The sequence below is a fragment of the Petaurus breviceps genome, unplaced genomic scaffold (genome assembly GCF_028583685.1).
Source record: "Petaurus breviceps papuanus isolate PSGF00001 unplaced genomic scaffold, PetGlider_PUasm1.0 175, whole genome shotgun sequence".
Lineage (NCBI taxonomy): Eukaryota > Metazoa > Chordata > Mammalia > Diprotodontia > Petauridae > Petaurus > Petaurus breviceps.
The window spans coordinates 48,954,418-48,980,565 of NW_027185764.1; the positions used below are offsets into that span (position 1 = coordinate 48,954,418).

A 26,148-nucleotide genomic window follows, 5' to 3' on the forward strand; every position below is an offset into this window, starting at 1 on the left:
GCTGACTGCAAATGTACACACCAGAGTGCAGGAAATGAACAGATACAATGGCCAAGTCTGTATTTAATTTTAATTAAATTTCATTCTGTAGCTCAATTAATCCACATCTCCAAATGTCAGCAGGACTTAGGCAAATGGAATGACATCTGCTGCACTGCACCCTGACTATAAAACCTTCACTGCATGCTAGGGCTCTGGAACTGCACCAGGAAAAATGAAATAGCTTTATTAAGTGTATAGCAACATATAGAATTCTGTCTAATGAAAGTGCATATGCTCTGAAAGAAAATTAGACTATGGATATGAGTGTGGCCAATACCGCTGAATGACCTGGTCAGCATGATTTATGAAAAATAAATTCAAAAGTGGTTTATTTGAAAGGTCGATGCCTGCCATCTGGGTTGTGCTTTCTTTATACTTAACCTTCTGGACTTGTTCATGACTGTTACTGATGTAGCTCTTCTTCTGAGTACAGTCTTTTTCTGCAGGAAGCCTGAATCTGCCTTTGGAGGGAAGGAGCAAAGGTTTCACCTGAGAAAATGGGTGTTGGAAAAAGTACTTGGAAAAGTGGTTCTTTAAAATGGAGAACTTCCTCAGAGATGGTTCTCACTGGCACCTCCAATGTGAGGTACTGTCAATGGCCAGGATGGCTATAAAACCTCCATGTCACTTACACAAGGTGTTCCAAAAGTCTGAGTGCAGTCTGAAGTGCTGGTGGCTCTTGGGCTGGATTCCATGCTATACAAATGGTTTAGGGAGTGTCAACTTTGTGAAGTGTCTGTGACCACTTATAACTAATCATTCTGGTTTGTGAAGTATTTTGAGGAAAGAGAAATCTTGTCAATACTATTCGATCAAGAAATTTAAACATGAAATCAAAAGCTGTTTAGAATCTTGAAATAGGCTAGAATTCTCCTTTTAGGAGATTGTAGGCTCTCTCTCCTTAAGATACTGGCCTCTGAGAGGTGTGAACTTTCATCTTATCTGGTCTAGATCCAGGCTTCCACATCTCTTCTTTGTGATTTCCATTTGCTATGGGCCAAATACTTCTCTCTACCTCCCCTTTATGTGCCATTAGAGTGTTCCTTACTTGGGTCGGCTAGGTGGCACAGTGAATAGAGCACTGGCCCTGAAGTCAGGAGGACCTGAGTTCAAATGTGGCCTCAGACACTTAACACTTATGAGCTGTGTGACCTTGGGCAAGTCACTTAACCCCAATTGCCCTGCCTTCCCCCCTCCAAAAAAGCTAAAAAAGAAAAAGAAAGTCTGTCCTAAAAAAAGAACATTCCTTACTTGTATTTGTATTCCTACTACTTAGCACGATGTCTGGCACACACTAAGCAATCCATTTATTCACTGATAAAGTAGCCCAAGATCCTAATAGCTTTTTTGGGGGGGTGTCATACTACTGATCTTTGGGTCCCACTACTGTTTCCTATGGTGACCATAGTCCATTAAATCATCAGATTTTTTTTTTTTTTGAGAATTGTTGTCTCTCATGGCTCTCCTATTTTATATTATGAAACTGATTTTTTTTTAAAGCACCCAATCATAAGACTTTATATTCATCCCTGGGGAATTTTATTTTATAAGATTAAGTCAAATGCTCTGGACCTGTCAAGATCCTTTTGGATCCTGATTCTATCATTAAGTATCATGTAGCAATTAAGTATCAATCTATCATCAAGCATCATATCATCTGCAAATTTTATAACCATACCATTTATGCCTTTATATAAGTCACTGAAAAAATATTAAATACCACAGGGTCAAGTATAGTTCCTTGGGACATTCTACTGGAGACCACCTGCCATATTGACTTTGAGCCATTAATGATGACTCTTTCTTTGAGTTCAGTCATCCAACCAGTTCTGAATCCATCTAATTGTATTTTTATCTAATCCATATTTCGTTTTCTCCACAAGGTACAAGTATATAGTATAAGATACCTCATCAGAAGCTTTTTTTTTTTTTGCTTTTTTGATGGGGAAGACAGGGAAGTTGGGGTTAAGTGACTTGCCCTAGGTCACACGGCTAGTTTTTTTGTGTTAAGTGTCTGAGGCCAAATTTGAACTCAGGTCCTCCTGACTCCAGGGCCGGTTATCCATTCACTGTGCCACCAAACCGCCCCTCAGAGGCTTTTAAAATTAAAGTATAGGTAAATAGGGCCATAGAAGTTGCCTCATCTCCTAGTTTAGGAATACCTTTAAAAAAGGAAATGAGGTTAGTCACAGGGGTGGGGAACCCGTAGCCTTGAGGCCACATGTGGAGTTCTTCCAAACTTAGATTGAGTCAAAGGGCTGCACTTGAGAACCAAGAGGGCCACATGTGGCCTCGAGGCCACAGGTTCCCCACTCCTGCATGACCTGTCTTGGATGAAAGCAACCCAGATCTTTGTAATTATCCCTTCCTTTTCTGCGTGTTCACTAACCATCGAAACTGCTCCTCCTCCATCTGACCCTTACCTAAAATATGCAAACCTTGAGAAGTCTACACAAATTTAGGTAAATGATGACATAATTAGTATATGCCATGCTCATCTAAAATTACTAACTCATATTCTAATATGGGCTTCCAATGTACGTGTGTGTGTACACACCCATACATTTATAAGCAATGAATTACAATAACTTAGTTTTCTCTCACATACACAGAAAAAGGAACTGTAATTCAGAGAGGCTATTGATGATCAACATAGGCAGACATGGGAAAAGGAGACAAAAAAGTTGAACAGGTGGTTATTTCTGTGGAACACAGTAAGCTAGGTGGCAGTTAAATGAGGAAGGATGTCCCAGAATTTGTGTCAAGGCCATCTTTTTATTAAGAAATATTGGGGAATAATTTGATAGAATGTAAGTTTCTTGAAGGAAAGGTCTGTTTAATTTTTCTTTTTTGTAAATGCTTCTGGTTGATTGATACCCTTAGACCACTAAGGCTTGATCCAAAGTGTATGGGGAATTAAGACATTCTTCTGGATGGCAGAAATATATCTTCTCTGAATAATGAAGATGTTGCTAAACTATTAAGCAGGGATCTGGATGGGTTTTTGTTGTTATGAGATTGCAAGGTTTTATTGACAGTCATATTAATTTGTAAAACTGTTGGTAATTCCTCAAGGCTAGACACCTGAAAAGGGACAGAAGAGGGAAGGGAGTGGGAGAAAAACAAAAATTTCTGTAGACTGGATTGGAAAAAAATGGATTGAAGACCCCAGAAATCTATTTTCTTGTTCATTTATGTAGTAACTAATAAAAACAAAGTGTCTATCTGTTGAAGCATAAAATCAAGAACTGGGAGGAATCTTAGAGGAAAACTTAGTGTAACCCTCTTAAGAGTGAAATAGGTGAACCCAGATGAAATAATTCATAAGAAATAATTCCCAGAGGTAAGTAAGTAGTAATGTTGGAATTTGAACCTAAGTCCTCTGAAACCATACCCAGCTCTATTTCTACTGTTTGACATACTCAGAGGTGAATTCACAGGCTTTTCTGGAGGGGCATAACACACACAAACATGTATATACACAATACAGACATGTGAACATGCACATATACACATGTATATATTTATGTGCATATGTATATATGTATATTAATATAAGGTGCCCCAAAGGTCTTAGTGCAATTTTTTAAGCTTTAATAGCATAAAAATATGCACACACATACAATTCATATATACATATACATAGCAGTGAAAGGAATTGTGAGAGATCTAATTGGAGAAGAATAAATATCATAGAAGATTAGTTTGAACATGGATTGATGGGCAATGGAATCTATTTTCCAATATGTATCTTAATATAAACATGATGTAAATATTTCATATGTATCAGTTTGTTGCTATCATCATGATTCTTATGAAATATTAAATGGAACCACTGTTAATTCAATTCCAACATTAGTTATTAAGTTCCTAAAATATGAAAGTACTTTGCTAAGCATTAAGAGACATATAAAGATGTACGCATACACAGAGCACTCAAAAAAAGACTATCAATCAAGTAAAAGTAGAGGATTATGTTGCTAATGATCAGCAAGAGGTGAAATGTTCAACCATTATGTACCATATTCACAACTGGCCTCTTTGCATACCTTGAACTTGAGGCACTTTGGAGTGATGGTGACCCACTAGAAAAAGTGCTAGTTAGGAACCAGAGGACTCGGGTCCCAATCTTAGCTCTGCTACTTCCTAACTGTGTGATTTTGTGTAAGTTACTTATATTCATGGGGCCTCTGTTTCCTTATGTATAAAATGAAGGGAGTGAAATTAGATGACCTTGGAAGTACTTTATGGCTCTACATCTATTATCCTATGCCAATTACAGACAACAGAATTTGTAGGATTTGTTTGTTAAAAACAGATATTTAGTATTAAGAAAATATTTTTTAAAGATCTAAATCAAAGAGGCAGAATTTAGATAGTATTTCATTCTTAATCCTATAAATAAGAAAGGAATATCAAATTGGATCAGATAATAAATGTACAGAAAAAAGAAAACAACTTCAATATACTTAGTGAACCTATCTGGTGAAACACTGAGATGACATGCAGAACCCAGTATATTAATGAATTTGAAATAGCAATCAATAAGACCATTAATTCTATATAGATCAAAAGTAAACATGGGATTAATGTTGGTCTTACTTGACACTAGAAAGACATTAAAACATATTGTTAATAAAATAGTTTAAATTTACAAAAATGATGATTCGAAACTAGGAGAATGCTTATAATATGAGTTCAATTACCTATAGCAAGCAATAGGAAAGTGGTGATATGTACATAAAAAACTTTAATAACCACATAATTTGTGTGCACTGCTCTACTTATTTCATTTAGAAAATTATGGTTCGTAATTTGGAGTTTAGACACATATACAATTATACTTTTATTATCACTTTGTTAAGGATCTCTCAAGGACAATGTTTAGGCTATGAAATTATATAATTCCCTTCTTAAGAATATGAATTTCATTTACATTGAGTGGTTTAGATATAGTTCTGGCTGAGAAAGGGAATACAGGCTAAGCTGTTTTTCAATATTTCTTCTAGTATTATGATAGTATAAAGATTGTATGTATTTCCCACTCCTGTTAATTTAATAACTGAACATTCTAAATGTTTCCATCTTTAGTCACATTCAAATTGGACTGATAAATGAGATGGTAATACAAACAACAAAATTAAACATTTAATAACTGGGGCAACTCATAAAGAAGATGCCCATAACAGTAAGAACTTCTTTTTCTGGTTGAGACAGAAGTGCATTTGAAGTGGATTAGAAAACACACACACACACACACACACACACACACACACACACAATATACCAGTTGTGTGGCCTTAGGTCCATCTCTTAACTTTCCTGATTTTCGAGTTTCTCGTTTGCAAAATAGAGGTAATAATATCAATAGAATCTACTTTACTGGTTATTGTGAAGATCAAATGAATTTATGTATTTCACTGTGAGCTTTAAATCATGAACACCTCATAAATGTTATCTAGTAATATTTCATGCTAGTCTTCAATGTTCAACACTCTGTAGAATATAGGAGATACACGTTTTCTGAAAAAATGGCTTCCTCTTATATGGTTCTATGCCTCAGGGTAGTATTGTGTGAGTGGGGGATGCCTGTACATTCTTATAGCCTATGTCTGTGGAACACATGTTCTGGAAGTTCTTAGCAAAAAATGGGAAGCATTCTCATTTAGGCCCAGCGATGGGTACTCTGTCTCTCTTTATAGGTGCACCCTCACTAAGGGAAACCACCAGAGTGTTAGCCATCAGATGTTCAATTTTTCTAGCCAAAGCAACCCGTGAATCTGTTTACAAAGGTTGGGGATAGTGGCAATATGCACTGATAGGACTGCCTGGGGCAGCTAGGTGATGCATTGAATAGAGCACCAGCCCTGGAATCAGGAGAATCTGAGTTCAAATCCAGACTCAGATACTTAACACTTACTAGCTGTGTTACCTTGGGCAAGTCACTTAACCCCAGTTGCCTTGCCTTCCCCCCTCCAAAAACAAATTAGATGATCAAACATAAAACCTGGGCTATTAGAATCTATCCTTTGATTTAATTTTTTTCTATCAGAGGAATATTCTATAATATTTAGCAAATTTGAATTCAGAAACAAATTCCTCTAAAAGAAAATGCAAATTTTTAGGGAAAATTCTGAACACTGAGAGGATCTTTTCATTTTGTGAATGACTGGCAATAATTTTTGTTGTCGGTTTTTTAAAAGCCAAGTATATCCAAACATAAAAACTGTTGGGAGGACCTGACTAATGGAATACTGGGCAATGATTTCAATTTCCTTCATTCTCTCAATAAGCAATAATCAAGCTCTTCATGTATGCATTGCATATTACTCTTCTTTTGATTGCAGATATGTGAAATTTGATGAACACAGAACACAGTGTGGTATTTATCAAGTCAGAGGCATCAGGAACCAACATAAATAGGTGCTTTGTCTTTTTCACAGTGAAGTGTGCAAATCTTGCCCCAGTGTAATCTGTTTATGCTTATGATTCCAATGCTGTTACTTCTGATGCCCAAAAAGCTGCTTTATCACATCCCCTGCCGATGGTGCCACTGTAAAATTTCAGGTAATGAGATAAGGGGCACGCTTGAGTTCTTCCCATGCCAAGATGAGGAAAATTAATTTTAAATGCTAAAAAGATGAACCTACTGGTGCAGACGGTCACTAAGCACTACCAGCTGCTCTATAACATTAGAGTTTGGAAACGGGACCTTGTTTAAAAACAACACCACATAACTGTGGGACACACTGTCAAACTGTAGCAGGAGTCAGAGACATGGAGACTCTGCCTAATCACACTAAAGAGCTGAATTCTTTGGCAAAAACACTGACAGTTCAAGTTGAGTTGATGGCACTGGCCTCCATATTTCCTTAACATATGGAGAATTCTGTTATAAATGGACAATAAAGAATTTGGTTATTATTAATGGGAAGGCTTCCAAAATTAACTTCTATTGAGGTTTTAAGGAAGTTGATTTGAGGCTGTTAACAATTAAATTCCAAGACAGGATGGTGTCTTGTAGTGGGTATGGGGTATGAGGAAGACAATCCTTCCCAATTAAAATAGTATGTGAAATATCATAGAAATATGTTATGATGATAAATATTTTTTAAAGTATGATCTGTTTTAACATAGGATCTTAGAGCTGAAGTTACCTTGAAATTAATCCAGCACAGGGGTGGGGAACCTGTAGCCTTAAGGCTACACGTGGCCCTCTAGATACTCAAGTGTGGCCTTTTGACTGATTTTAAACTTCATAGAACAAATCCCCTTAATAAAATTTGTTTGGTAAAACCTGGACTCAGTCAAAATCTAAGAGGGTACCTTAGTTGATTCCACTATTAAACTTGTGCCACACAGAAACATAGGCAGACTTCTTCTGTGTGTGCCATGGGCCCTGTAGCTCCCAACACCCATTCCCTGATAGCCACCATATCTTCTCTTAGGGCTCTAGGGTAGTCATAAGGACTCAGGAGGTAGCTTTCTAATTCTTCAGTTCAGAAGCCCCCACAGGTGTAATTTCTCTCACTATTATTAACATCAATTAGTTTTTAGAAATTAGGTTTAATTAACTTTTAGAAAGGGGTATTTATGAAAGCAGCACAGTACATACTCCCAAAAGTCTATATGCCACAGTCTCCCACATAGTCCACAGGAAAGGGGCCTCAGACCTAGAAAACACATGGCAACTCATGTTTCTGATTGCTGAAAAGACTTGCTTTCCCTTCACAGAAAGGTCCCCTTAGGCATGGTGTCGTTTTCCCCTGGGCTTCCTGTGGAGACCTGAAACTGCCTTTCTCCAATGTATTTAGTTTGTCCTCGGCTCCTAAATTCAGGGACCATGTCAACTCTTCTAGCACCATTGCTAGGACTAGGATGCAAAAGCGAAGCCTAAAATCATCTGACCGTGAAGTTCATAAGGGCCTCCTTGGTAGGCAGTGTGGGAAATAAAAGGAAAGGTGACTAGGGTTAAGGTCAAGGTCTGAGCTCTTCTCATCCCAAGTAATGCCTTCTCAAAGACTTGGCCTCAAAGGGCTCTCACTTCTATTAGCTGACAGACATTCAAAGCCTGATTCCCAACTAGCCTGACTGTTTTGTACATGTCCTATAGCTCTTGACCAAGTCCCTTGACCAGTATGAACAGACTTCCCTTCTCCCCTAGTCAAAATGCCTTTAATTGACTGACAAATAATTTGACTGGTTTTGGTTCACAGCTAGCTTATACCTCTGATTCAATAGAGATAATATTCTCATTTGATAAAGATATCAGGGCTAAGGTGGGTAAGACAATTGATCCACTGAATCAATTAGCTCAGTCTTTTCCTATGCCTTGCAGGCTTTTTGCTGCAAAAAGGCAATATTTTCCACCAAAAAGAATGAATAGGTAGAAGTCTTGACCACACAGTCTTCTTCAGTTTAAATCTTATTGACCATCAATACTGTCTGAATTCTCCCCAATAGAATACATCTTGGTAGGTACTTAAGCAAACGTGGCTGACCTAAAAAATTCCTAGAAAAATAGCCAACCTTCCACTTTCTTTTGTGTGACATGGTCTTGTTTCAAGTTGGTCTTAACTGGTTGTTCAAATTGGCCATCCCGGCATTTTTAGCCAAAAGCAACTTGTCACTGTTTTTGAAAGGAACATCTGTATGACCAGTGGAATATGCAAAAGACTATTGCTTTAAAATTGTAAAATGTGGAAAGCCATTCTCAAGGCGTCCAATTGCCTATTTAGAGAAAAGAAAATCATAGGGAATATTTTCGACTGAAAATATAAAAAGTACAAAACAGAACAGAGACACAAGGTGTAGAAATTCTGGGGGCGGCAAGGGGGCGTGTAAAATGAAGAAGAAAGCACCTAAAATAGAAGCTAAGGGAAGCCATAAAATAAAATGATTCTCAACAAAGCAGAAGAATGCAGTAATTACCTTGGGAGGATTGAAGCTTGAAGGAAATAATATAAACATTCAAGACTTAAAAGCAGGAGGAGGAAAGCATTCTAAATTCAGAGACTTTCTCTTTCAATTCAAGCTGATTGGTTACCATGCTTTGAAAGTCCTTTATTGCATTTTAGATGAGTAATAATAATAATGCTTAAGATTTATTGAACGTCTTTAAGCCAATGATTCCAAAGTACTTTGGAAATATCTAGTGACAGATATTTTCTTTTAACACATAGAGAAATTGAGAGATGTAGAAATCAAGTTCAGTGATTCAGTGACTTGTTCAGTGTCACAATTAATCAATACTGATTCTTGAAATGGCAATTCCAGTTCTTTGCTATCCAGTGTGGGCTCTTTCCTTACCCCCACCTTCATGACTCACTTTCTTAATTGTAAAGAGAAAGGCAAATTCATCATTAAGGATGACTATGAACTCTGGAACACAGTTACAATTCATGGCTGTTGTGTTAAAAATGTAAAAAAAAAATCCTTTAAATTTTAAAAAGAAATTTAGCAGGGGTAGCTAGGTGGCACAGTGAATAGAGTAGCAACCCTGGAATCAGGAGGACCTGAGTTCAAATCTGAGCTCAGACACTTAACACTTATTAGCTGTGTGACCTTGGACAAGTCACTTAACCCCAATTGCCCTGCCTCCCCCCTCCAAAAAGATAAAAAAAAAAGAAATTTATCTTGTTATATAAAACAGATCAGTTATGAGGAACTGTCATTTCTTTATTATAAAGAAAGCCAATTTACAATGAAATTGTTATAAATTAAAACAAAATTCATGACGCCCAGGTTAAGAACCCCTGGTCTAAAGAATCTGTGTTTTTTTAGAAAAGTAAAACCATAGATAGTCCAAAGGGAGAAAATCCTTTTATTACCACATAGCCAATCAATAAACATTTAAGTTCCTCTTTTGTTCCAGGTACCCTACTAAGTCCTAGGGATACAAAAAAAGGCAAACCCTCTAACAGTCTCCTCACCAGTCTCCTTGCTTCCAGACCTTCTTCCCTCTAACCCACTCTGAACTCTGATATATTAATATTATTATTATTTTTTATATTTACACTGCATCTTGTACTTGACAAAAAATAAACTCTGCAAAAATCCCCTCCCCACCTACTCCCACTGAGCTGATATCAATAGCTCTGTTCATCTTCTTAAACTTCTCTTAATGATAATCATCGGTTGCCTTTGCGATTTGGAGGAGACCTCTCAGGTTCTGGCTTCTCTGTATCTCCCACCCTGAGGGGTCGGGTTTTCGGCTCTTCTCTGTGCCTCTGAACCGGGGTGTTTAGCTCTTCATGATAAAATCGGTTGTGCTGCACATAGCTCACAGCCATGTTGGTTGGAACAAAAGATGTCTCACTGTCTTTCTTTTTGTTCTGTTGCTCAGCCAGCAGACGGGCCTTGGCATCTTCTGTCGAAATGGTATTTTTTATTTTTGCATCAATGCCTAAATCCACCTCAGGGATGCCGCTCAGCATCTGGTTGGACAACATCTCTTCTGTTTTCTTAGCTGAGGAGACTCGAATGCTCTTGGGGAGCTCATACAGACAGTCTTCAGCATTCTTCAACTTACCTTCTGCTCCTCATTTTCCACAATTCCTTTCCTCTTCTTTAGCTCAGTCTCAATGTATTTCATCATGTCAGCACCTTCATCCCTTCGGTTGGTTTCTGCTGAAAATGATGTTCCTAAGTTGAGGTCCTCCTCTTCATTAATCCTGTCCTGGTTTCTCTCCTTAAGTTTCTTCATGTCCACCATCCCACCAGTCTTGATTTTAAATGGATCATCCACTAGAGTGGTCTCTTCTTGCACTTTCTCCCCAGCCAGGAGGGCTACAGCACTCACCCCATTAGGCCGTCTCCTCAAGCTCTGAACTTTTGTTTCCTTAAGTTTCAACCGGACTTCCTCACTGTCCTGCTCGTCCGACTCCGACTCCGAGTCAGCACGGCGGTCCTCATGGTCCTCTGTGTCAGGGCTTTCCCCCAGGGACTGCCGCGGGGTCCCTGCAACAGGGTGTCCCAGCCCTGGGCCTGCACAACTGCTCAGGGCTGGTTCCGGCACAGGCCTATATTATTATTATTAAGGCATCTCATGACTCCCTTGCTTAAAGAGCTAGAGAGGGTTAACTCCAAATATTTTAAAAATTGCTCAGCTTGACTTTTAAGCTCCTTCATTGTCTTTCCTCCAACTTTCCCTTTCCAACCTTATCTTCAGCTATTTCCATAATATTTCCTTTCAGTCATACTGGATTAGTTGCTATTCTTGGCACATCTTGTGTATCTTCTTGCCTTTATGACTTTCTTCATGCTCATTCCCTGGACTCAGCTGCCCTCTTCCCTATGCCTCTGAGAACCCTCTTCTCTCATTGTTGGCTTCTTCCTGGAACTTCTGTTTCAAGGAAGAGCCCAGACCTGTCATAGTTCACTCTCTGGAGTTTGCCACCATGCTCTCTCAGGTGACTTCCTGCCCCTCCCCCCCTTTTAAGATCCTTTTTACATGGTTTTTGTCCTTAATTAGCAGGTAAGCTGCTCAAGTGTAGGTACTGTCTTTCTTTTTACTTGTTTTTTTCTATTGCTTTCTTAGTCTGGCCATAGTAAGTACTTAATAAATGTTTGTTGCCTCCTATTTATTCTACTTGGAAAGCTCTTCCCTGCATTCCTCCCAAGTGAAATCTTAAGTCAGAGAGAATTCACTTCCTCTGTGTAGCATTTCTGATGCCCCCCCCCTTTAGAAGTGACCTGCCCCCTCCTCTAAATGCCTATATCACTTTGTGCCATATTTTTGACACTTATAACATGCTACCATGTTTTGTGGTCTCTATGTATATCTCTTGTCTCTAAAGAGTAAAAGTTCTTTGAGAGCAGGGATTTGAGGACAGGTAAATTTCTATGTATCCCACCATGGCCAAGCTGAACTTTGCAAATAGAAAGTGCTCAACAAATGTTTGTTGATTGGATTAAAGATAGATCCTCTGAGGCTATTAAGTTATATTCCAAATGATCCTAAGATCTGGAACCAGGAGGGACCTTAGAATTCATGGAGGCCAATTTCCTCAGTTTACCACCAAAGAAACTCATCTTGACCTAGGGAGGTTAAGTGACTTGCACTTACAGGTGTGAAGGTAACATCTGGCCATATATCGGCATTAGAGTCAGGACTTGAACTCATATTCTCTGACTCTAGAGATAATACTGTTTCCGCTGACATGTTAGTGAGTTACAGGTAAGGAGGAAAACATGGTTTGTAAAACCTCATGTTATAAAACAAACATATGCAAAAAGAAGAAGCAGTATAAATTGTGCCCTCAATTCAACGGAAGGCAGGGGTAGTGGTGGAGACCCTGGGACACAACCAGAGAAGCCACAAAGTGAGAGTGTGGGGAAGATTAGAGAGAAGAAGTTACAATCTGGTAACTTTCTGTTTTAACTAATTATTCATCCTAATTAAATGTTAACCTAAAGGATAAAACCCTTCTAAGTTTCAGTACCCTGGGCCAAAGCTCTGACTGCTCTGCCATAGTTATGGAAACTTGAGAAGTGTATTCTAATTTACACTTTGCCGCGAGTTAGTTGTTGTATGTCCTTAGGCTAGAATCTCTCTAGGTCTCAGTTTCTACATCTGTAAAATGAGAGGATTGGACTAATTGGTCTCTTAGGTTTCTTCTAGCATCCAGATAAAGAAAACTAGGGAGTCTAGACAACAGGGAATCAAGACTGTTCAAGGTGGGAGACATTAATTCAGCAAACAAACCATTTGGAGGGAGGTGAATATTTCAAAACATTCCCTAGCCACAGCATATTATTTGAATGTTCTATCTGACCCTCATTTGCTTGACATAGTAAATGAAAGTGTACCATCGGGTTCTTTCTCCTTGAACACATCTACCTATATGACCAAACAGGATTTTAAAAATCCAACAATGGATCTGAATTTTGCATGATCTAAGCCCCTATAAGCTATTTATTGTTATGTTACTTTTGTATTTTAAGGATTTGTGATTTCATCGCTATAATTTCATTTTTTTGCTGATGCTTATCCTAGCCCCTTTAAGCCTCAGTAGATGGTTAATGAGTTGCTATGACCAAAACAAATTAATCACCAACCTTCAAGTAATCAGCCTGTATGAACTTAGCCATAGCATTCTTTAGATGACAGATACACAAACACATAAAGTTTGATGTCAAGCCAGTACTCCAGGTCTAACTTTGAGCAGATAATGGGATATCTGACCAATCCCTGTAGCTATTAACCAAGGAAGGCAGTATTTTGTAACAGGTTTGGTTTTGTTAAGTGCTTTATATACAGCTATACTTAGGGAAACATAAGGGAACCAGAAACTGGTGCCAAAATCTAGGAAGTTCTGGTCCTCTAGTAAGTAAACTCTTCTAAATTCAAAGTTTTAAGCTTTTAAGTTCTTGATGTGCCAGGCAGCTCTTTATGAATATGAATACCAGAGTAGTTGCTGATTGGCATTGGTAGAGGAAGTTTCCATACCTGGAGTTCTCTACACAGACAAAATCATAGGATTGGTCAGGAAAAAGAAAAAAAAAGCAAGAATTCTTTTTAGGAGAGCAGTAGACAACATATGATGCTATCATGACATCAAATTCAAACTGTGCAAAATGTTTCAAATCAATTCAATTTGACAAATATTGAATAAATCCCTACTATGATAAGCTAGAGCCCACGCCATATGAGGATGAGCTGAAGGAAGTAGGAACATTCAGGTTGGAGAAGAAAAGACTTGGGGTAGGGGGATATAATATCTGTGTTCAAATGTCTGGAAAGGAGAGTCAGACTTGTTCTAATTGATTGCAGATGGCAGGAATAGGAGAAAGATGATGATGATGATGATGATCCAGCAAAGGAGACTAAGAAGAAGTTATCAGATACAGAGAAGGAGAAGCTGGAGCATCCAGGAATGTCACAAAATCCATGGGAGGAGAGAGAATCCAGGGTAAGGGGTGGTTAACATCATTAAAAGCTACAACAAGGTTATATAGGATGGGGACTAAGAAAAAAATGATTATAGTTGTGATGACATTCAGCTTGTTGCCTTTTGTTTTACTTAGGGTGACTAAGTCATTTGACCAAACTAGGGGATGTTTATAATCAGTGTCAGCCTTCTTAACATTAAAGAGTGTAATAAAGTAGGTCTGAGGTTCCAAACCATCAGAATGGAGGGGTGGATAGAAGACTGGCCTTGGGATCACAGGAATATGTGGGTCTAGGTCCTTCCTCTGACACATCCCATCTATGTGGCCATGAGCAAATCAACTCTCAGGACCTCCACAAATCCTTTAAGACTGTAACTTACAGATGAGTTACTGATCTTCACCAGTGGAGTGACTCTATACTGAGAGTCAAACCATTGGTCTTAGGGTCCTGGAAAAAGTCCTGGAAAATGACTGAACCACAAAGAGATGATATTTATTTTAACAAAGAGCTGCTTGAGAAGGGCACATGCAGAAGATGAATGACACCAAGATACAAGAGAGGCTGATATAGGATTGCAGAATTTGGAACACGAGGGACCAATATCACCATGTAGTTCAAGCCCACCATTTTACAGATAAGGCTTAGCTACATAATGGGACTTATCAAAGGTCATACAGATAATCTGAAATAGCACTGGTATTCAAACCCAATTTATCTGACTTTAAATTAGGGCTATTCACTGCATGCAATGAGCACTCTCTGAATTAGAAAAGAGTTTCTCCTACTCATTTCAATCCCTTCATTTGGCAAATGTTTCTCCAAAAAGGGCATTTATGTGGTATCCAGAGTGTCAAGAGAGGGGAAAAGGAAACTTGTGTGCAAGGCAAAGGAGACAGTTAAAACAGTATCAAACTTAAATAGAAATGATCCCTGCTGACTACATGCTGACTTAGAAAACCACAAATCAACATTATCCACGTTGTATTATATCTTTACTTATTTTATTAAATGTTTCCAAATTACATTTTAATCTGCTTCAGGCTTGTCCTTCTTTTGGTTTTTGTCAACTCTGCATTAAAGGATATTCTTTTTTTTTTTTTTTTTTTGCTTTTTGGAGGGTGGAGGGCAGGGCAATTGGGATTAAGTGACTTGCCCAAGGTCACATGACTAGTATTAGGTATCTGAGGCTTGATTTGAACTCAGGTTCTTCTGACTCCAGGGCCAGTGTTCTATTCACTGTGCCACCAAGCTGCTCCTAAGAACATTCTTTACAGTCTAACTATGGGGTGCTGTGGGCCTACAAATCTGAATCCAGGTTGGGGTGAGGCTGTGGCAGTTCTCCAGAAAGGGATGTTGAATTGGCTCCAAAGACAGGTTTTCCCAGCTTTCTCTCTTTCTATAAGAAAAGGGATTTCTCTGACATGTGTTAGAGAAGTTCCCTACTTTTCAGGAGTTCCAAGATGGCATCTTGTTCCAGGAAGCAATTGTTACCTGCTGACAACTTCTGGATCTAGGCTTTGGTATAATTAAGCATACTGATTGGTTGAGAGGTAGGGGGGAGTGGTGTATTTCCTAATTCACTCAAGGTTATCCATGCAAGGGAAATGTGGAAGGTCTTATTGATGAGGCAGAGTGCTACAGGGCTTTTTGGACCCATATAGGCAATTTATGTATGGGTTATTGTTGGGAAAAGGAGGAGATCTCAAAGAGTTTAGGGGTGAAAGCAAAAGGCAAAGAATAATTAATACTTACAGGATACATGTCAATTGTCTGGCTAGGTATTCTCTCAAGTGAGGAATCAAAATCCTAGAAAGGTGCTTATGTTCCCTACCCTCACCTTCACTCTTGGGATTACAACATGTGAAATGCTAAGTCAGATTCCATAGGGAAGGCCAGGAATAATAAACTCCCAATACACAAAGATCCTAACATGGAGATAAAGGCCTTACTTATGAAAACAGTTATGTATAAATGTGCATATGCAAGCAATATTATTTCACTTATATTCATCAGTAAAGGAGGAGGGCACTTGTAGCTACAAAATTCTAAGAAACAAGACTATCCCTACACTCCTAAGAAATATACTACAGCAGTTAAAGTTCTAATGGCCCCCCAACAGGCACTCAATCCAGTCCTTTTTTTCAGATCATCAGTACCCTTCTGCTGGTAATTTGAAGTGAGATAACTGTAACTAAGGTGGGCAAAATAAAAACTTTAAGAAGCCCTGACACACAACTTAATAAGAAATGACTTGAATACTTTGGGGAAATAATGGCCAATAGTTCACTTCGGCGGGATGGGGAGAGAAGAAGAGAGGAGAGAGAGATTCAAACGGTGCTTAAGCAGAACCTGGAAGGGAGCTAGTAATTCACCATCAGGTGAGGAGGCAGAAGGGTAAATAGGCTAATTATTAGTATCTATAGTTACAAACCATTCATCACGCATCAATCTTTTTAGTCACTTCTGCATATTAGAAACATATAATTGTCAGGAGTTTATTTTGAAAGGAAAGACTCTATCAAAATGCTTGATAGCAAGATTTTTCCCCCTAAGCCTTACTTTTTATTATTTCTACTTTACTCTTAATTTATTTGTAAGCTGGACACCTCTGTGTGCAGCCTCTCAGGCTTTCTTCTGATGTGGAAGTAAGTACAAACTCTGAAGAATTGATCCACATACTAAATAGCTCGTTTGCCAAATCAAGACTTAAAAAAGAAAGCACTACATAGACACATAACAGAGTCCTCCACATTACTCCTGCCACAATTTTCAAATAGCCATGCCATGAATGTTAAGTAAAGCTCTTTTCCCTAAAAGGGAAAAGGGACAGAGTTAAATCCAAGATAAATTGTTATTTTAAGAATAACTTCACTAGCAGAATATTTGCTGAAATAACTAGTTAAATTTCTGGTTCTAGTTCACTATTTAAATTTCTAAAAGTTAAATATTAGGTCAGTGCTTAGAGCTGAAAAGCTGCCTTGATGAAATGGTGACTTATTGGTGGTTCCAGTTACAGTCATGGGATCAGCTGGTAACATTCCATGACATATTGCTTTCAGTGGCTAGCTCTAAGCATCCACCAAGCCAGACACTCAAGTCAATAAACTCCACAGAGTTCCTTGCTATTCTTCCTTTCCTTACTCTACTTCTAGAGACTTAAAACAGAATTATTCTTTGGCATCATCCAAACTAAGAATGGTAGGACTTTAACAATTCATTGGTCAACACACTATAACAGTAAATTGTTGCCCTGGAACCCCAATCTTCTCCTGCTCCAAACCTGTTAAGTCTTAAACCTGAATAATTCTAAGGCTTTATTGGTCAAAGTCACGAAATCAAGTTGATTCCATCCATTATACATTTATGGTATAAAATCTCAGTTGGGTTCTCACTGCTGCTCAGCAAACCAGTTCTACTCGTACTGAATCTCTACTATTCCAAACCCTTTCATCTCTCCTTAAGACTTTAAATGAAACTCTTTGTCCCATATTTCCTACTTCATTGTGGAGATGAAAGTCATCCAAAGGATACTGCTTCAAATCTCCTCCTCCATCACACAAAACTTCTCAACAATAACTCATTCTCTCTGTTTTGTTTTGCATTTCTTTCATTATTAGTAATTTGGAACATCCACATGATTGCTAATAGCTTGTAATTCTTTTTGAAAACTATTTGTTCATATCCTTTGGTCACTTCTTTATTGAATTTATTGAACTTGGGTGTTATGTACCCACACAAAAAACTAGCCGTGTAACCTAGGGCAAGTTACTTAATGCCAATTGCCCTCCAAAAGGCAAAAAAAAAGAATTAATTTCTTATCCATAGCTGTGAAAGGTATAAGATCCATTTCTCTTCTAATTTTTTATGGTGTGATCTTTACTATTCTGTGTCCATTTTTAATTTATTATGGAATATGGTATAAAATATTAGTCTCAGCTTATTTTTCCAATTTTCCCAGTAGCTCTTATCAAATGAGAGTTCTCTCATAGGTAATTTATGTTTTAGGGTTTATGAAACAGAGTTACTGAGTTCCATTATTTCTAATTCTTATCTAATCTGTTCTGTTGATCTCTTTATTGTTTTTTTAAATCAGTAAATACCAAATAGTATTGATGATCACTTCAGTATCATATAGTTGGGGGGGTGAGAGTTAGGGCGTGAGGTTAATTGATGTAATTTAATTGATGTAAGAAATTCTTTCAACCAATGTACAATAGCAATCTTCTCACAATTTATAGTTGTCTGTGGCACTGAGAAGTTATGAGAACAGGGTAGGGTCATATAACCAGTATATATGTCAGGGGCTAGACTCAAAGCCAGGTCTTTTTGAATCCAATGCCAATTCTCTATCCACCACATCATTCTACCTCTTACAGTCTGGGATACAAAAACAAAAATGAAATAGTCTCTGCTCTCAAGGAGCTTATAGTCTATTGTTAAGAGAGTAATATATAGATATAAAGCATAAGACAATTTGAGCAGGATGAGAACACAAACAATTGGGATAATCCAGAAAAGCTTTATGGAGAAGGCTGTACCTGAGCTGAACCTTGAGGAAAGTCAAGGATTCTAAGAGGAATAAAAAGAGGAAGTGGAGCATTCCAGGCATTGGGAATGACCTGTATCCCAAGGAATGGAGATGGAAAATGGAATATTAGATTTGGAGAAATAATAGATGGTGTTTAGTTAAAACATGGATTGCTTAAAGAGTTATAATATGATGTTAAGTGTGGAAATGAAGAATATCAGGCTGTGGTGGGCTTGACATTTCAGGCTGAGGAATTTTTATTTTATTTAGAGGCAAGAGGGAGCCACTGAAGATTTCTGAGTAGAATACTTGACATGAAAATTATTTTGGCATCTGTGTGGAGCATGAGTTGGAGAGGGGAGATCTTCAAAGCAAAAACACAATTGGGAGGTGCTTGCAGTGGCCACCTAATGCTTAGTAATAAGTAATAATCTAACTCCTTTTGCCTGACAACTAAGACCTTTCACAACATGGTGCTAGTCTACTGTTTCAAAAGTACTACCTCCAAAAGAGATATCCAAAGTGTAATAGGATCTTTGGAGGTGATCAGTTCTCCATTTCAATATAAGGAAATAAAGATTCAAAGAGGTTAAATGGCTAATTATTAGGGCCATAGCTGGTATACAGCATCGTGCAGAGTACAGAAACCATGGCTGTTGCATTGAGGGATAATATGTCACACTGTTGTGACAAAAGACCTACAGTTGTCTCTCATGTTCTGGGGTAAAAAGGAGAAATCTAGATTGATGTTTTGTAAATCTGATTGGTTCTACTATTGTTGTTTGGAAGAAAGGAGAGCTGAGGAACCATGTGAGACTTAGCTGTGATAGAACAGTATGGCCTTTGGAAGTCTTGGGGAGCTTTCCCAGAAATATTTCTCTTTTGCCCCATTTTGAATGTGATTCTGGGAAAATCTTACATGCCAGGCTTTGCTCCAAGTTGCCTCTTGTGTTGGACACAAAACATGAAATGGTTTGGCGGTGACCACTCTGTGTCACATGGTTAGTGATTCCAGATTCCTTTAAAACACCTTAGTCTTTCTGTTTTCAAAGATGGGTTGATGTCAGAAGTTATCTAATTTCTAGCTCTTTTTCCAGCATATTGTATAACTTCTTAAATAGGCAGGGCACATTCTCACTATGTTAGGCAAGGTTAGAGAGAGCAGCTTGCTTGTTTTCCCTCTGAGAAAATTCATGTTACCCCAGAGGACTAATCGCCAGCTTTCCCCTGGTTGGATTCAACACCATTCTACTAGCCATGAGACAAGAGACCTAGAGACAAGAGGCTGGGGATACCTTTGGTCAAGGGCTGGGTCTCCCTAGATTCATAGAACCTCTGCTCTTACCTCTGCACATCTTTCCCTGATTTCTCAGGAACATGAGAAGGTAATGTGAGCATCCTCCCACAGACAAAGTTTGTATTAACTGTCAGGAACTCTGTTTTACTCTTAGTAATGAGAAAAGAAAGAGCATGAGTAGAACATGAGAGGGAAAAGTTATAAAATCTAAAATTAAAAGCTATTGAGTAAAAATCCTGGTCTTGCAGGAGAGCAGTGATCTCAAAATGACACTGAAGAAATATTTTCAGTTAAGAGACTGTTTAGGCTTATACATAACTTGCATGATCCAAGGAAAATTAGGCTAACACAAAGGTTGTTGCTTATTGAGGCTGTATCATTAGCAGCCCTTCTCAGGCCTCCATTTGGGTAACAACTTCGCACAAAGTTTGGAGTGCTTTGCCATTTCTTTTTGTTCCATGTTGACCAGAAACAAATACACATGCTTTTGAAACCTGCAAAAGTCTAAATTTTGTGGCAGCTTTTGTAAAAACAAGGGAAACTTTTGTAAAAACAGCTTTAAACATTATGCTTGCCAAGTCCAAACAATGTGCCAACTCTTTGAAAGCTGCAGGTTTTATGCTCACTGAAAGTTACGGAACCTGGAGTGCTCTGACAGTCACGACAAACCATTTAAAAATAAGAGAATGATTATAATTCTATTAATCTCTTCTGTAAATATTTTAAAATTGCAGAGTGAAATAATTTTTTCGTAATTTTCCCAGCCAGTTGGTATTCTGAAGAGCCTAATGAATGAGACTCAGAGCTGGATCATATAGCTTAGCTGAGTATATGAAATGAATACTATATATTGCACTCCAAAGAACACCGGCTTTGAAACCCAGAGACCCCAGTTCAAATCCTAGCTCAGCTGACTTATTAGCTTAGCTGCATGACCTTGAACCAATCACACGATCTCTCTGTGCCTCAGATTCCTTTTCTGTAGAATGGGAGAATTGGTCTAGGAGACTTTGTAGGTCTCTTGCATTGCGAACATAAGACCATTTGTGGTCTTGGGATTCTATAGAAGTTAAGTATTACTAAGGAGGGGGTGGCTAGGTGGTGCAGTGAGTAAAGGGCCGGCCCAGGAGTCAGGAGGACCTGAGTTCAGTTCTGGCCTCAGACACTTAACACCCACACAAAAATACTAGCCGTGTAACCTTGGGCAAGTTACTTAACCCCAATTGCCCTCCAAAAGGCCAAAAATAAAAAAAATAATAAATTTTACTGAGGAGCAAGACAGGTGTTAACCAGACACCCCTTCCCTTTTCTACTTGAGCCCTCTTACTGTTAATCACAAGGAAGGAATTAGGCTGGAATTACATTGTCTAACCATGCCCTCCTTCTGAATTCCAACCATAGTTCTTTACTATGAAATTTTCTTTAATCATTCGTCCCAAGTCTTTGGATCACTGTGAAGAAGTTGCACAGACAATAAAATGTCTTATAATGTGTTTTCTATATACTTTTAAAGTTCAAGACTTTTGTGGGCCTATGACCTATTATCACTATGGATGTTCCTGACATTTGAACAGATCACAACCCTTCCATGTCTCCTGATCTTTTCAAATTCTTGGACATGAACATGAAAAGACCCGTACAATGCAGAGTTCTCTCTGACCATAATTGTACTTTCACCCATTTTCACTTTTTATTCAAAACACAAGTCAGCAGTTTTTTATTACTTATGGGACAACCCATGTATGACCATTGTCCTTAATGGAGGAGGAAAAGGTACCCCCCAAATTTGATAAACAGAGGTCTAGAAATAATAGTTTTACAAGTTGCATAAGTATTATTTAGATTTTAAAATACTCTAGAGGAAAATAACTTTACATTTTTTATTGGCACTCTTCCAGTCTCTGATCTTACTGAACAATAACTTATGCAAAACTCACAAGATGCACTGTTTAGCTTTATCATTGCTGTTTTAAAAAAAGCTTCACTGTGACTTCTTTTTACTTATTTATGTCATCTGTTACCACAATCTCTCCTTCCCCTCCAGTGATGGGAAAAATACTCTGTAAATGTTAAAGGGCTATCTATATAAAATTGGGCTATTACTGTTATAAGGGAATTCTAAGTATTGAGGGGAATTGCTACCTATTTCAAGTTATCATTAGCCCAGGGGAAGGCCCAATTTGGAACTCCAGGGTTTCAGGAAATATGATAACTGTGGGTTTGTTTTTCTCCCACAAAGTCAGCTTTTGGCTATTGCAAGAATTAGCTGCATTGCCATAGAAATTTATCACAGTTTATTTCTGAAGTCTAAGATTTTGTGGTTATTTCTCTTATCTGGTTTATCAGTCTTTTCATCCACGGAAGATTCTGTCCAACTTGGGTTGGAAAATTTAGCCTAATTGTAAGTTAATTTGTAGGAAACTACAGATAGTAGGCAGCTAGGTGGTACAAGGAAAAAGCGCTGGATTTGGAGTCAAGAAGACCTGAGTTAAAATCCTGCCTCAGACATTTAACGAGCTATGTAACCCCCTCAGACTCGGCTGTCTCACTGGCAATTATAATGACACTTACTAGATGTCACAGTGGATAGAGGGCCCAGGCCCAGAGTCAGGAAGACTCATTTTTGTGAGTTCAAATCTATCTTCAGACACCTACTACCTGTATGACCCTGGAAAAGTCACTTCACCCTGTTTGCTTCAGTTTCCTCATCTATAAAATGAGCTGGAGAAGGAAATGGCAAACCACTGTATCTTTGACAAGAAAATCCCAAATGGAGTCACAAAGAGTTGGACAAGACTGAAGTGACTGATCGACAGAAAAACACGATTGTTGTGAGTAGATGGGATAACATATGTCTGATGCTTTGCAGACAGTAGCACCATAAAAATGTTAGCTATGATTATTATTGCTGTTACTTTAATTACTAGTCACATTCCTTTGAATGAGCACATCTTGGTCTGGTGATGCCGGTACACCACTTAGCTGTGGTGGTGAACAGGCTAAAGAACACTTGGTCATTGAGAAATACTGAGTTTCTCTGTTCGTCATTTTCTTGTAAAGAGTTAAAGTGACCTAAGTCCTCCTGCTTTATCAAGTGTGAGGGTGGATGAGGGTAGAAGAGAATTGAAAAAGAGGATGTATGAGTGAGCAACTGGCAGGTGACTTGGTTGTATAAGCTCAGCCCTTGAAAGGCAGCACTCTGCACTTCATCCATAAAGCCGAAGGCTTTTTTCATTCACTTTCAAAACCACTTCCAATTTTTCTGCTTAACAGATAGACCTCCATACAAACCTCACTATAAATTCTTCCAGGGCTTTGGTATAGCCTGGGTGGCTGTGGATTCAATCTTGTATTGTAACATGGACCTTTATAAATCCTTTTCATTTCCAGTTTATATCTAGCATTACTCAAATTCACGTCTATGACATTGTTAAGGCAAATTCTACAATCCCTTCTCCATAATTTGAAATTCCAAATGTGTATTTTATTTTAGCACTGAAAAGTTTCACACTAAAGATAGAGATATAGTGTTAATAATAATTATAAAAGTTTAAATGGCTTCTGGGAACTTAAGTATAAGGAGATAATTTACTTTTGAAAGGTATTAGATCAGGCAATGGGGCGTTAGCATTCTCAAGTTACTTTTCTAGAAGCATTAAACTATTTCATTGTGACAATGCAAATGAGTTAACATTTGTATTGGTTTGCCATCTGTAAAACGGGGTTAATAACACTTCTCAAACTTAGCTTACATCGCAAGATGTCTGGAGGGCAGGGATTATTTCTAAGAAAACTTCTCAGTACAGTCATATGGGGAGATGGGGAGGGGCTCACAGACCAGATGAGCAACTCTTGAATCAGCTAAGAGATCTGATCATATGTGTGATGTGATAGTAAGAACAATATTTCAGTATAGAAGCTCTTATGTAAAGATAGAAATATTTAACTACTACTGCTACTACTACTACTACTGCTACTACTACTGCTACTACTACTACTACTACTACTACTATACACACATACACAAGTCTGTACTTTTGCTTGCTTGTTATGCTTGAGTTTTGTTAGAGTCCTCATTGTATAAAGTGTCCACCATTAGGAGCTGTGCTTGTATATAAGGTAATGGATACTGCAAAGATATCTCAGAAAGTGTGGGCCCTGGTGGGTGGGTGATGCATGATCATTTGAAAGGCTATCCAGAAGCCTGATTATTCTGGATCATACCTGCCTATCCCTCCCTCACCCTCTAGTGATGCCCAAAGGCCTGGAGGCATTGCTCTGGAAGCAAAAGGATTTAGATAATACCTCATTGTTTTACAAACACAGAGACCAAGCACACCTTTGCTCTGCCTTGCATATGTATTGGAACAGAGGTGGGGTTGCATGTATCCAGTATGAACATATGACTGCTGGTTTCCTTTTTAAGGACTCAAGTTTAATTTTATAATTTAACAAACACATGGCAATATTTTTCTTCAGTGCTTCTGTGAACTCATCACTGTGGGAACTGCATCCAGTTGTGCAAATTGCAACCCATCTACATCTTCTTATTCCATGTGAATCTTGAATATGTCCTACCATAAGTTCTACGGAAGGAGGCAACCCAACACACTGGGAGCCTTCTGCTAGGTCTCCAAACATTACATACCTAGCAGTACAGTACTTGAGCTGTCCATCCATTCAATTCCTCACTCTTACTACAGGACTAGCCCACCCCCTTTTCTTGTTATATACTGCTTTAGTGACTTGTTTTCTCTTTCTTTCATGTATAAAATTCACTGTTAATACACTATAGATGAGAGCACTTTGAGTGATCCATGTATTTATTCCTCAGAGCCATCTCTTCTATTATCGAGTCCTACTGGCCTCCTTGCTGTTCTTCATAGAAGATACTCCATCTTCTGATTGCATATTTTCAGTGGTTATCCTCTATGTGGGAATTCTCCTCCTATTCTCTGTCCCTGAAGCCCTTCTTGGCAGCCCTCTGTGCTACTGCCTTCCCTTTGTGATTATCTCCAGTTTATCCTGACTATACCTTGTTTATATGTAGTTGCTTATATGTTCTCCCCCATTATACTGAAAGCTCCTTAAGGGCAAGGATCATTTGAAGCCTTTTTTTGCATTGCTCTCTGTTTATTATAGGGCCTGGTACTCTGTAAATACTTAATAAATGCTTGTTGACTTGGCTTCCAAAATCTGTGGCCAGAAGATTATATGAACTAAAGAAGTGGATTTCTGCTTCAGAGAGATGCTTGAGGTCATTGAAAACATTGTACACTTTCCTAAAGACAACTGAACCTGTACTCTTCCTTCTGTTTAATTATGGACCCAGTTCATTGTCCAGTAAGAATATTTGTCCCAGATATATGCACTGAGTGAGATCTATGGGGTGTCCATTTAGCTTCATATGAAAGTTTGGACAAGAGGCATTCTTTATCCACTTGGTTTTTCCTGTGTGGACAGTTAAACAAAACTCTTGAATAACTATGTATGCCATTTATAAGCCTTTGCATTGGGCGGCTAGGTGGTGCAGTGAGTAAAGCACAGGCTCCGGAGTCAGGAGAACCTGAGTTCGGTTCTAGCTTCAGACACTTAATACACACACACACACACACACACACACACACACACACACACACAAACTAGCTGTGTAACCTTGGGCAAGTTACTTAATCCCAATTGCCCTCTAAAAAGCAAAAAAAAAAAAAAAAAGAAGAAGCCTTTGCATTGTTCTGGGGCTTGATGCAATCAGCATGATATTGAAAAGTAGAAGCATCTGATGGGCCTAACCATCCATAGGGAATCCCTCTTTGATTTGAATTCTGTCTTCCATGACAATTTCAAAAAGTTTTGAACAAAAGTGTTTTATCACCTTGTTTGAAATGAACTAAACAGGGAATTTGTCAAAGTTGTCTTTGCTATTGTGTCTGTCAAGGATTATTTGATTATATTTATGGTCAACTGTGTAACTATAAAGATATGGTCTCCTGTAGAATATTGTCTGGAAAAGTCTAGCTATTCCTTTCTTTTATTATTATCAAAGATACCCAGGATACAGTAACAATCTGGTGACATGAAAATTATTATTTTTTAATTATTTAAATTTATTTATTATATTTTATTAGTCATTGATACCCCTTTGATCATCTTTTTCCCAGTGGTAAGCTGTTATTTTTTGTCCAAATATTTGCTATCTTCTACTCTTTAAAAAATAAATTTAAAAAAATTTAAAGCATCCAGGAAATAGGGATATAGTCCCTGACTGTAGGAGCTTATTAGCTATTTAGTGGAAATAACATGATAACACTCATTCCTCTATCATTCTAACAAACAAGTATATGGATAAATTTGGGCACCTAGCTGATGCAGTAGTCAGAGAATCTTGCC

General features: G+C 38.2%; 1 protein-coding gene and 1 pseudogene across 6 annotated transcripts in view; both read right to left on the reverse strand.

Annotated features, from left to right (window-relative positions):
* Positions 1–26,148, reverse strand: part of KIAA0825 (KIAA0825 ortholog) — a 549,915-nt gene that overhangs the window by 153,525 nt on the left and 370,242 nt on the right. The gene's annotated exons all lie outside the window — the stretch shown is intronic.
* On the reverse strand, positions 10,040–11,068 carry LOC138159119 (splicing factor C9orf78 pseudogene; annotated as a pseudogene).